The sequence below is a fragment of the Mus caroli genome, unplaced genomic scaffold (genome assembly GCF_978045245.1).
Source record: "Mus caroli unplaced genomic scaffold, Mus_caroli_1 scaffold_17, whole genome shotgun sequence".
Classification (NCBI taxonomy): Eukaryota; Metazoa; Chordata; class Mammalia; order Rodentia; family Muridae; genus Mus; species Mus caroli.
The window spans coordinates 69657133-69671097 of NW_028227272.1; the positions used below are offsets into that span (position 1 = coordinate 69657133).

Consider the following 13965-nt stretch of genomic DNA (forward strand, 5'->3'; position numbering starts at 1 on the left):
AAAGCCACAGACGTAAAAACATGGACTATGTGCTTCATCTAATGCAAAATCAAGTACCTTGGCCAATCATCTACTTAGTTCCTCATTACTGGGCCACATTTTCGAGTAATTTGGCATATTATTGTTTTTGTTATTCATTTTATGCATTTCAACTCCAATTTAGTCATTCGTGTTTTTCTCTATTCTTTGCTTGATTTGGTAAACAAACTATATCGAATAACTCTTTTATAAGAACACATTAAAAATGTTTAGATGTGGAGGGTACTTTCTTTTCTTTTTTTTTTTTTTTTGAAGTGCATTTTGGTTTTTATTTTTATTTTTATTTATTTTTATTTTTTTGTAAAAATTTTTTTAAATATTTTTTATTACGTATTTTCCTCAATTACATTTCCAATGCTATCCCAAAAGTCCCCCATACCCTCCCCCCCCCACTTCCCTACCCACCCATTCCGATTTTTTGGCCCTGGCGTTCCCCTGTACTGGGGCATATAAAGTTTGCATGTCCAATGGGCCTCTCTTTCTAGTGATGGCCGACTATGCCATCTTTTGATACATATGCAGCTAGAGTCAAGAGCTCTGGGGTACTGGTTAGTTCATAATGTTGTTCCACCTATAGGGTTGCAGATCCCTTTAGCTCCTTGGATACTTTCTCTAGCTCCTCCATTGGGGGCCCTGGAGGGTACTTTCTAAATCATGTGTAGAACTCAAGAAAGCAGCTTGACTATTAAACACCATCCATATAATATGTTTTATAACTGGTTCCTACACTCACTGACATGAATAAATTCAAAAATAAAAGAATTCAGTGGGAGAGTTTAGCCAACATTATAAAAGAAAAATTCATAAGAAAACATTACAATTAATTAATTAAGTTCACTTATAGTCTACAAAATGGCATCTTCAATGCCGCTCAATTTGTTCATGATATTGTGAGGGAAGTGTTTTATTGGTGACAGTGCTGGTAGATATGTCTCAAAGTTTTCATTGAAATATACCTGTATATGTCATTTACTAAAAATTAAACTGTACGAAGTACTCATATAATTGAAAACTATTAATGTTCTATTGCACTTAGAGTAGCATCCTGTGTTAACTGGAAACAAGGATTCATTTAATCACATAGTACAGTGTAAAGCGGGCCAACAATAAAATAAATAATGGAAATGTAGGAGCTCCTATAGCCATGGTCTGTACTGGCAGAACTTAAAGAACAAAAAGAAAAGAAAGGTAAAAGACCGCGCTTCCCTGTACTTTCTGGCTTTCCAAAGTAAATGAGCACTGGGGATTTTAGAGAAAATTCTCAATCAAGTAGCAAGTACTATATTTGTGCCTACCTAGATTATTTCTTTCTAGATTTATTAGATTTATTTGACTGTTTTTTTTTTAAGTTTTACTTTTGTTATTGCTGAAACAACTTCCTGAAAGTTTTTCTTGGGGAGGGTAAGACTCCTTCTCCCATTGTACTTCAAAGAACTTGGCTGAAAGACTACTTTGCTCTTGGTTCCATCTTAAACGTCACTGAGAACAATTTAACTATGTGATGAGGAGTTGGCACTGGGTTTTAGATGCTGATGTCATGGCTGCCTGCAGTGTGAGGACACTTGAGCTGTTTTTCTTCCCCTGTACCTTTAGATGGATCAGTGGCTTGAGCTGAGTTCTGCAAACAGCACCGCATGGTCTCATTACTGAAGGCTCAGTTGACTTCTAAACAAGGATCTGAGCCTGGTGTGCCAGCATCCACCTCTGCTTCAGCTCGCACTACTCATCAATAAACCATTAGGCACTGCACACAACCCTGTGCCTTGGGGCCAGCCTGTCAGTGATGGTGGACAATAAAAAATTATATGTGTTCACTGCATCCCTGTAGGAACAAAGCTCAAAAAAAAAATCCCTGAAGAGCTATCCCCAATTTAAAAGCAGCAGCAGTAAAAGGAGAGAGGAAGAGAGAGAGAGAGAGAGAGAGAGAGAGAGAGAGAGAGAGAGAGAGAGAGAGAGAGAGAGAGAGAGAGAGAGAGAGAGAGAGAGATTGGGGATATGGGATTTAAATCAGCACCACATGTAAATTTTTTAAAAATCAGTTTTGTAAACAGAGTTAAATGATATTAATGACGGTAAGTCTTAGGTGTCTGTGTGCTGTTTGCTGCATTTTCCAGGCTTATGAGTTTAAAATTGACAGCACGGTTTAAAGTGCCTTTGAATAAATCCATAAGATGTAGTCTGTCTAAGGTTATAATCCTCTTTCCATTATAATTATGTAACTGTTAGCAGCTTCCGAAGCAATGTAAAGGTTGAAGTAGAGTATTTTCCCCCACAATGGCCTTTTTAGAGACTCCTACACTTAGTTTTCTTGTTGATCAAGAACCACTGTGTTTCCAGTACCACATGGCTGCTCAGTCTTCTATGCACATGATACACAGAAATACATGTAATCAAATCACCTGACTTAGTCAGTTTTTCTATTGCTTCCATGAAACACCATGACCAAAAAGCAAGTTGGGAAAGAAAGGATTTATTTAGCTTACACTTCCAGATCTTAGTCCATCATGGGAGGAAGTCAGGGCAGGAACTCAAGCAGGGGTGGAACTTAGAGGCAGGAGCGGATACAGAGGCCGTGGAGGGGTGCTGCTTACTGCTTTGCTTCAGATGGCTTTTTCAGCCTGCTTTCTTATAGAACGAAGGACAACCATCACAGGAATGTCCCCACTCACAATGGGCTGGGCTCTCCCTCATTGATCACTAATTTAGAAAATGCCCTACAGCTGGATTTCATGGAGGTATTTCCTCAACTGAAGCTCCTTTCTCTGGAATGACTCTAGTTTCTGTCAAGTTGACACACAAAACAAGCCAGTACACTACCCACATACATAAAATAAAATTTTAAAACTTTAAATGCCTTCTCGTTTCATATATGAATGGTCTACCCCATGGCTAAATCAAATTGCTGTCAGATATAAACCATATTAAATGAAATGATCATGTGAAAAACTTAAATATTCTCTAAATGTATTTATAAATGATAGCTATAAATATAGACATAGATATGCATGAATATTTACAAGTGAACATTCCTATTTGAGAACGATGCTCATATGTGTATATGTATATCCAGGCCTGTGGTTGATGCTGCATGTCTTCCTCAGTTTCCCTCTCTTTTATATGCTGACATAGAGCACCTCACTGCTTCAGCTAGCCTAAGTAGCCAATTGGTCCTTAGGATATGATTTCCCTTCAACCAGAATACTAGGAACTATAGATGGCCAAAGTGAATGCCTAGTTTTTGTTTGAATACTAAGGATATGAACAGTTTATCCACTGAACCATCTTACCATCCCTGATTATCTTTAAGATTAGGTAGTTCAAACAATACTGTTTTTTTTTTAAATTTTATATATCCAATAAGCATTACTGGCAACAATGTGAAAAATTAAAAGGATGTCAGACCAAAGAAATTTCTGAACTTAGAGAATTCATTTAATAATCAGTATATATTTACCTTATCAAAACTTAGGATATGTGTAATTCTACAGTATATAAAAGGCGTTATATTGATGGGAAACAGTAATCAATTCAATGTTACATTCAGAAAACAAGTTAGACAGAGCTGAGCCTGCAGAAGGGATGTTTCCCTCGTTGAAAGGCATTTTAACTGAAATATGAATTTGGCTCAAATTAAGGGTCCTCAGCTGTCAGTGGAAGACCAGAATGGCAGCTGGGAACTTGTGATCAAAACCTTTTCAGACTTTCCTGAAACTTCAAGCTAACTTAGCAGACATTCAGGACTGTAAGCTGAGTAGAGAGAGCTGTTTGGTGAGTCCTTGGTTCTAAGAACCAATGAGTGAATAGTTTGTGCTCAGAGGGTTAGCGGTGGGGGTGAAACCTGACTTCATTCATGGCTATAAAGTAAATTTTATTTTCTGAAGCTACTTTTGTAGGGTGATTTGGCTAACTCTTGGGATTCTGGTTCAAGTTTTGATTCTACCACTTTCTAAGCATGTAAATTTGATAGGTCTCTAACCGCATGGAGACTATGGCCCTTCTTTCATAAACCTGAGGCACATCTGGTCCTGCCTTTTACGGCTGTTAGGGGTAGATAAAATAATGCCCATTGCTAAGGCAGCTCTCAGCACACATATTGTGTACATCGCTGCAAAAATGAGACTGGCCTCTCTTAGAGTTACTGGCCCTTGGGATATACAAAATACCAGGCTCCATATTATATATACATCCTATTTTTACAAGATATTTGAGTCACTGAATACTTGTAGGCAATAAAAAAAAAGTTTCCTTTTCACACATCAGCATACTCGACTTTTAAGATTTTTTTGTATTTATTTTCACTGGGTTTAGTTTTAATATGTAAGTACAAATCATTCAAGAAAGGAGTAGACACTTTCCCTACTGGGTACCTGCACGTACTCTGACACACACTTCTCATCTCTTCCTCTTCAAAAAGGTGTCCTATTTTCTTTTCTTTGTAGAAGGGGACTTAGCAAGCCATAAAGCAAACCATAACAAAGTAGATCTTTAGAACTCTGCCTTCTGTGATGTCCACAGTGACCTGTTGCCCTTGGTGATGGAGAACTGTGTATCGTCTTCTGTCTTTGTTTGTGAATCACGTGCATCATGGTCAGTGGAGGCCAATATGTCCTTTGAGAGGCATTCGTGTATATACCCAAGCAGAGCTGTCCTGAAGTTTATCTTCACAACAGCTGTCACATAATACACTGGCAGAAAAGAGGGAACAAAGGAAAAGGTGTTTTTATTTTATTCTTTTCTGTTTGGTTTGTTTTGGTTTTGGCTAGGAAAAGAAAAGGTGTTTTTATTTTATTCTTTTCTGTTTTGTTTGTTTTGTTTTTGGCTAGGAGAAAAAACCTGATGACAAATATTGATGGTATTGGTAAACAAATTTCTACCTTGACAACAATGCTAAGGGGCTGGAAGCTTCATTTTAAGAGTTAAATAGAGCATGCTTCCTAAATGTCATTTGGCCTACATACAGAATTGATTAAAAAAAATGGTAAGGCTCACTCTTTCCATTATTCTTTCTGCAAAATTCAGTGGAAACTGAGATTGACTAGGAAAAACTAAAACTGTCTATGAAAAAAGCAATGTCCAGGCAAATTAATCCCAAAGCTAAAAGAGGCTGCTCTCTGCATCAAGGGGCAATATTTTAAGAATTCATGAATTTCCTTTTACTTATTCATTTGCAAAGGTTAAATGTGAGTTGTTTTATGCAACACTTTATGCTTTGATCAATCTCCAGTGACTCTGTTGACTGATCTCATCCCCCCTCATGTTGCATGTAGTCCCAGAAACATCAACAACAACAATGAAAAAATTAAGTCCACAATAAAGACATGTAGCTGTGTTTAATCTAAAATTAAAAAAACAAAAACAAAAAAATGGATCTATCTGAAACTCCTTTTGAAATGTAAAATGTCACTTTATTGACTAGTGATCTGCATGGCCTCCTAAGTTCAGGATCTGAGATGATGGGAGGAGGTGGGGCAATGAGCATTAGGTAAGTTGGGCAAGATGTGAGCATCTTGACTTTGCAACTTAGATAAGGCTGTCTTGCTTAAAAAATAAAAAACAAACAAACAAACAAACAAAAAACACTCAGCAAATGCATAATCTAAACTTGCTACCCAAAGGCAAGTAGTAGATACAAGAGAACAAAACAAAGCCTTTGTTTCATTGGTCTAAAGTTTTAGTGATGTAGACAGGCCAAAAAAGTCTTCAAATCACAATAATGCCAGACACTGAGCAATTCTGTGAAGAACATAAAATAGGAAATGAAATGACAGGTGGGTGGCACTAAGTAGTGGTATGTAGGGATAGCATGGTCAGAGAGCAGATGTCCTATTACATATTTATAACCATTGCAACTGCTTCTGGTGGAGCAAAATCAACAATGTCACCACTGCCATCCATATAGAGTACTTTAAGGATGAAGAATCATGAAATATTGGCTACAACCTAGCTTAACATACTTTGGTGGTATATTATTTACATATAAAATAAAACGTGTCATTTTTCATATTAAAGTTTTATGGATATATAGCAGAAGCCTGCTTAAACAGATGAGTGTATTTTAAGAGAAACTAAATTTATTTATTGGATAGTTCTTCTTCTCATTTGCCTTTAGACCAACATGTTCGTTATCACTTTAACAATCTCCTCTCTCTAATCTTGGCTACAAACATAAGCTCCAGATTCCAAAAACAAGAGCTAAAATTAAAGATTTGCTGAGTAATAGCCATGCAGGCTTGGGCAAGCCAACCTCTCCCAGTAGCAGCTGACACATTCTTTTACTTTTGATTTTTAAGAAAGCTTGGGGCATAGCTAAAGCCGTCATTGGGCTTGCTCAGGCACTCAGAATAAGCAGTAAGTCAGAATGGCTGCTTTTGTTGCTGTTGGAAGTGTCGATGACTTCTGACTCCTGTGAAAGGTGAAAAGGCAGCACATGAGACACTCAATATATTGTCGCACTACTGAATAGAAGCCTTCAGCTCTCACTAACCTGAGCTTTGCTTTCCAAAACCATGAAGTGTCATTTATAAGAACATCCTTCCTTACCCGACTCCCACCTTCAACTCACACATCTGTCTCTACATGGCAATCAGTCTAGTGTTTTAAGACCGTAAGTTGGATTGTGTCCCACTCAACATCCTCCAAAATCTATCTGGTACAATATTCTCTAAACCTTGCCATATTTGGTTTTTGTTTGTTTGGTTTGGTTTGGTTTTACTTTTCAAAATGTAGCTTTTATTTTTCATTGCTGACCTGAATGTGAACATCTAGGACTGTTCCTTATCTATGATCCTTTGTACACATTGGATCTTCTGCCAAAACATTCAAACAGGATTTAGAAATGCCCCACCTCATCTCTCTGTACTAGAAATTGAACATAGAATCCTTTGTGTGAACAGTCATGTGCTGTAACACTGATCTATATACCAAACAATCTTTAGACCATTTTGAGACAGAGTTTTACTAAAACTGGCCTTGAACTCAATCTTTAGCCGAGACAAACCTTGAATTTATGATTCTTCCTCTCTGGGTCCCCTGATAGCTAATGCCATGGGCAAGCATCACCGGGCCTTAATTTATTTTATCATTTTCTGCAACATTTTCCTCTAATAAAGTAGGAAGAAAAAAATAAATGTTTGTTACATAAATAAATGTATGGGTGAATGGTTGTATAAACATGTTTTTCCTTGTGTTTGAAATATAAACAATGGAAATGGCTTTTTTTCCCCCTTTCCCAGTGCTTTTAAAAAATGGTGGCAATTTTATCTTAAAGTACAAACAACATGCCAGGTACATACAGAAATCCCTGCCTCACTGAGACTCACCGGTCTGTCCACACACTTGACCCCTTCTCATCTTTATGTCTTCTCTTGTTCATTTTCTCTCCTGTGCACCCTGTTTCCGATTCTGATGAAAATAATCTCACCTATGCTCTCTTGCATCGTCTTGTCCTCTGTCTTGTTTTTCACAGCCCATGTTGGCATTGATAAGACCTTCTTCAAGGATGATGTAGGGTTACGATTCTGAATATTGCTACCTTTTTTATTCTTCAGATTTATATGCATGCTACCACTTAGCCAGTGCCTAAAATATATTAAAATTTCAATATTTTGTCGCAATTAGAAGGCATCAAACGAACTAATGAAAATAAATCAGTTTAGATGCATGCTGCAGTAGGCTGAACTAAATAACGTGATGCAAATTAAATAATTTCAACGACTGAAATTTCAGATTAAGCAATTTTCTCCAAGAGCAATCATCCAGGTTGGTCTAATATATGTCATTTCCATATATTAATGATACATAAAGCATATTCTTAAAACAATAGAATCGGTGGGTTTAGAGTTAAAATTCGTTTCCCCACAAATCTATACTTCACATTGCCTCTTTTCATTTCTTCTTTCTTTTCAAAATTTCTATCTATCTCTCTATCTCTCTCTCTATCCCTCTATCTATCTGTCTGTCTGTCTGTCTGTCTGTCTGTCTGTCTGTCTGTCTATCTATCTATCATCACCATCTATCCATTCCTTTATTTAGAGTAACTACAGAGAATTGAGGGCCTCCTTCTCTTTCTACTTAGTATCTGAAAGAATTAGGGATTTCCTCAATTTAAAACTACTCCCTTTCTCTTTGAAATACTAATTTGTAGATAAACAATGTCAGTTTTGTGCTGACCCTGAAACAACATATCCCAGGAAGACAGCTATGCACACCCCAGCAGTTCCAGTCTGTGGTGTCTGTGTTCAAGATCAGGGTAGGGACCTGCTGCTCTGAGACTTCCTGGAGGCTCAGTGTTGTAAGCACTGTCTGATTCAGAATTCCAGCAGGCTGGCGGCCACTTTAACACATTAAGATTCTTCATTTATGGGAAGAAATGTTATAACATTTCTTATGAAGGGAAATTAGTACCTTTTTATTCCTTTATATTTATTAAATGTGGTTCTTATCTAGAAGCCCATAAGTATTAATTTGGAAATTAAGTGGATGTCAAATCTTATCTGGCCCATACAGCTTGCTTCAGTCACTTGACCTCTGGATTTCAGGGGATGTTCCTTGGAACTTGGACACAGTCATTGCTATTTCATCTTTAGGATCCACTCTTTTCTTTCTTTCTTTCTTTCTTTCTTTCTTTCTTTCTTTCTTTCTTTCTTTCTTTCTTTCTTTCTTTCTCTTTTTTTGACCTCTCCTGATAACCAAATCTATAATAAATTATTTATGGTAGGGGTTGATATTATTAAATACCAAGATCTTACTATAAAACACTAAGGGGCATTAGCAATAAACTAAGCATAAATCAAGCCTATATAGAATGTTATGGTCTTTATTTTTCACATGAAAATTCTATGACTCAGGTGGTTCAATTGTCATCAGTTTCTACATGAGGACAGTGAGGCTCAGAGGGAGACGACGATAAGAAATGTCAGAATTTGTATTTATAAGAAGCAGACTATTCTCAGTTCGCTCACCCATAGCACTTTTCTACATTCCAGGGCAAGGAGTCTGAAGGATAAGAAAAACATTTTTTAAACTTGAGAATTTATAGAAAAAATGTTTTTATGCACAGTTCATTTTGCTCTGAACATAGAAGAAAATCATGGGGAGATAAATGGGAATTGATTTTTTTTCTACCACATTCAAAGAGTTTCACGTTTATCCTAAAATAAAATGAATTTTCTGAGATGCCCTCAGACCTAAATTTGATGTAAGTATGTGCTAAGTTCATGTGATTGTTTTCTTCTATCATTTCTGTCAAGCTCTTTCTACCAACCATCTCCATGTAGGACCATGTTGAATCTGACAAAATCATAGGAAAATATCCATTCCCCATAAGTTTCTAAGTTACATTTTGGAACTTATTTGTTTATGGTATCTATTCATTGTTTCAGTAATGAAATACATAAAATATATTTATTACACATTTTTGAAACAATGTACTAGACACTTTCAGAAAGATAAAAATATTTAAAGCTAAAGAATAGAAGCTCCTTTCTTGTAAACTTTTAATAAAAGGTGGGGGGGAGTACAGATAATTATTCCCTCTGTATTCAAATAAATGTATGCAAAGCAAGGTCAGTTTCTGAAAGATACATTAAAGCTGAACTGAAGGATATGAGGAAAAGAAGGATGTATCATCATTGCAAAGGTCACACAGGAGTGTCAGAAAGGACCAGTGTAAAGCAGGGGCATGACTTGAATCCTAAATGGAGAACAGGAATCAATTCACCAGGACATGAGTAAATTCCAAACAAAAGAAAGAATGAATTCTTACAATTATAAAAGTCTGAAGAGAATGCCCAATGTTTAATTTTATTGACCACAGGGAAGATTGTTGCAAATTGTGCTTGAAGATGAAGGAGTGGAGTATATTGTAGACTATAACAGGAAGTGGCACAAAGACTAAAGGACAAGCCTTACAAGTGTGAAGACTAGAATTTGGACTCCTCAAACCATGTAAATGCCTTGTGGGTAAGGCAACTCGCCTGTAAATCTAGTTAACCCTTTGATGCCATCAGATTTTGCCTTTTCGCATATGTTGTCAGTTCCTCAAGGATTTCATACAATTTTGATTATATTCATTCTTCTCACCTAGACCCACACTTCTTTCTTTCTCATCCAACTCTGTGTGTGTGTGTGTGTGTGAGAGAGAGAGAGGGGGGGGGGCGTCATACTCTTGAATGTGTAATCTTCCACTGGAAAGTGCTCAATCTACACAGAGCAACACTCTTAAAAATTGCCTCCCCCTCTCTCATCATCTATACATTGCTAATAGTTCCTTAGCTAGGGAGGAGATTGTTCCCAACTCTCATCTCTATGTTGAGATTCGGTCTGGTTTGAGCTTGCTTTGGTCATTTGTGTGCTCTCCCAATTGCTGGGTTCAAAGGGCAGTTGCCCCCTTGTGCTCAGAAGACAGTTTTCTTGGAGTCATTCATCCACCTCAGGCTCTTAGAATCTTTCTGTCTGCTTTTGTAACCACTGAGCCTTTGGGCAGGGAAGTGTGATATAGATACTCCATTTAGGGTGAAGCAATCTGCAGTCTCTTATTCCTTGTCAATTGACCTGAAGAGGGTCTCTGTGTTATAATTTCAGTAATTTGAAGGTACAAATAGGATTGCATAAGCAAGCTGGTTACCTAGACTACCCGTATGAGCAAAGAGTAAATTCAACTGAAAATCCCTACTTCAATGAATAAGGTAAATAACGACTGGTGAGTAACGATCCTTTTAGAGAAATGCATGTGCACACATGTGAACATTGGAGACTAGAAGAGTTTCATTTTCTTCTCAACTTGCAGGGGAAAAAAAGGCATTTAAAATTTGAAAAGAATTAAATGTTTTATTTACAAACAGTCATATTTCTTTCTCTCCAAAGACTGGATTATATTGATGGACAAAAATTATAGATTATGGTTAGGAGGCCATTGCAATGGTCTAGTGGAGAAATGAAGAGGGTGGAGGGTGAAAGGCAACAACACAAAGAGGTGTTGGAAAGTGCCTTCTTGCATCCTTCAGCAATACAAGGTGATTAAGTACTTCCTGAGATGCAACATGCAAGGGCTGAGCAAATGCATAACTCCTAAGTGTCTGGTTTGTAAAATGAGGCAGATGGTATTGTTCAGTATAATTATACACGTATGAGTATTGAGAGCATGAACTCAGGGTTTCTCTTTCTAGTCATGGGAGATGGTGGAGAGACCAACTAGACACACCTAGGCATGTGGTCAATATTTCTGTGTACAGTCATTCTTTCAAACCCAATGCAAGTTTGCAGTTTACACTTTACTATTTAAAAATTTTTATGTTCTTTTCAGTTTTAGCATGTTTTAGGTGTCCATATCTTTGGATCATTACCACATTCTAAGACTCATACAAGGAAAAATACTTTATATAAGTAAATATTATAAAAGTTAGTATCATTATTTATTAAGTATTAAACATCAGAATACTCCTACATGTATTTGAAATGCCATTATTGGCATTTGTTATATAGTCATGACTCTTTTTATTGTTATTTGATTTATTGAACTTGACAAATAATACATTTTTTGTTGAAATTGTGTGGCAACTAAGCAAGTCTATTGTATCACTTTTCAACACTGTATGTTCACAGGGAGTCTCAGTCTGGTAAATGTCATAATATATCAAACTCTGTCGATCACTGCATCTTTTACCACAATCTACAATGAGTGACTGATGTTGGTTGTTATCAGTGTTTGGGAACACCACAGTATATGCCAACCATACAAACTGCTCAACATACAAATGTGTGTCTGACTCTTTTAGCTCTGTGTCTCCTTACCTCTCCTCGGCTTCCAGATCTCCTGGACAACAGCAACATTTAAATTAAACCAATTAGTATTTTTACACTGACCACACAGAGTTTTCGGGTAAAAGGGAAACTTTTGTGCCATTTCCTTTAAAAGAAAAGTTAGAAATAACCAAGTGTTATGAGGCAGTTATATCGGAAGCCAAGGTGGGTCAAAAGTTAACCCTCTTGAGCAAAGAGCTAAGATTTAAATGCAATGCAAGGGTTCTTAGAGGAAATTAAAGCTGTGCTCTATTGGACACATGAATGGTAAAGAAAGTGAAGTCAAGTTATTGCTAGCATGAAGAATGATTTAGCAATCTGGAAAGAAAATCAAAGCAACCGCAATGTTTTGAGCTGAATCCAAATCCAGAGGAAAGGCCCTAATTCTTGTCACCTCTACATAGTTGGAACTGTTGAGAATGGAGGACAGGGTTGAGGAAAGGAATCAAGGCAGACTATGACATGTAGATACTACAACATATTATGCAGAAGATCTAGCTTTCTGATGGAAAGTGTTTCATGAGCCACAGCCAGACAAGAGTCAAAGAAACAGCATGGATTAGACAATAATCCATCTAAGACTTCATATCCAATAAAGAGAGGTCCGAGTCAGATTGTAAAGCTCCAAAGAATAAAGTTGACATTCTCGTTTGAGGGTAGTACAGCTGGTATTTTTAAACTGAAGTTAATCAGAATTTGTCACCAATTGCAATGTTTCTAGTGTTCTTCTAAGAATTCTCCTAAATCTAGACTGCCTCTGGTTTCTCAAACATGATTCCATGGGCTTAATGAGCGTTTTAAGTTTGTTATTGAGACTTAGTACCCAGAATAAAAACTTTCCTTGCATATACATTTACCCTCTCACCTCTCTTACAAATAAGAAAAGAGTTTCTGCAGATTTATTATGAATTTGATTGCCCAAGCATTCTTATTTAAATGTGCAATTAGATCAGTGGTATTCTAGACCTAAAGCTTCTGTCTAAGCCAGTCCTTGAATAAGAAAATATGAATGAACTGCAATTGACAAGGTTATTCGCCATCTCAGTATGTCCACACATGCATATGGAGGCATGTGAGTCTCCAGATGGATGAGTGTGCACATGGAGGAAGGAGATCAACCCTGGGTGTCATTCCTCATGAGCCATCATCCTTGATTGGTTTGTTTCGTTTGTTTTTTATTTGTTTATGTTGTCTTGTCGTGGTTTGGTTTGGTTTTAGACATTATTTCTTCCTGAAACACGGAGTTTGACCACTAGACTAGGCTGGGTGGCCAGTGAGCCACAGGCATCCATCTGTCCAAGCTCTGGGATTATAAACACTTCTACTCTGTCTGGCTTTTACATGGTCCCCGTGCTTGTGTGGCTGAGCTATTTTCTCAGCATTCATTCCTTGAAATTTGAAGAAGTAATAAAGATATCCACAGACAAATCAGACTGAAACAATAAGTTCCCAGCACCCTTTTCTTAAAATCAGTGTTGAAATGGGTCCATTGGAAAGATGGGAAAACGTAGCGGGAGAGATGGCTCATCTGTCGAGACCACTGGCTGCTCTTCCAAAGGACCCAAGTTCAATTCCCACCACCCACGTGACAAACTCACATCTGTCTGTAACTCCAGTTCCAGTGGATCTGACACCCTTGCACAACCATACAAGCTAGCACAAACCAATGTGCATAAAGTTAAATTTTAAAAAAGTAACTATGGAAGATGAAATGTCGAAATGATGAACTACAGAAGGAGAAGCATATGACCAAGGAATGTAGATCATGGGTTGGGCATTTATTTGTATATGTGAAGCCTGAAGTTCAATTCTTGGCCCAGTTGAAAAAGAAAAAGAAAACTGAAAAAAAGAACTGATTTTGGTGGCATTACTAGGCTTCATAATTTTATAATGATGATTTCAGATAACTCTGGGGCTTAACAATTTATATTTACTAACCCAATAGACATGTACAAGAATACTCACAAACAGACAATAGATATACTCCTTCAAGTGAACTCAAAACTTAGAAAAAAATAAGTTTTGTATATTTCTCTTCTGTAACATATCTCAGTTGTTCTGTTTGCTGGGTCCATGAAGTATCCTCGTCGACCTTGCCCCTGCATCTCAGGCTGTCATGATTAGGGT

General features: G+C 37.1%; 1 protein-coding gene across 6 annotated transcripts in view; it reads left to right on the forward strand.

The window, feature by feature from the left end:
- Robo1 (roundabout guidance receptor 1) overlaps nucleotides 1–13965 on the forward strand; it is a 1022024-nt gene that overhangs the window by 517805 nt on the left and 490254 nt on the right. The window lies entirely within an intron of this gene.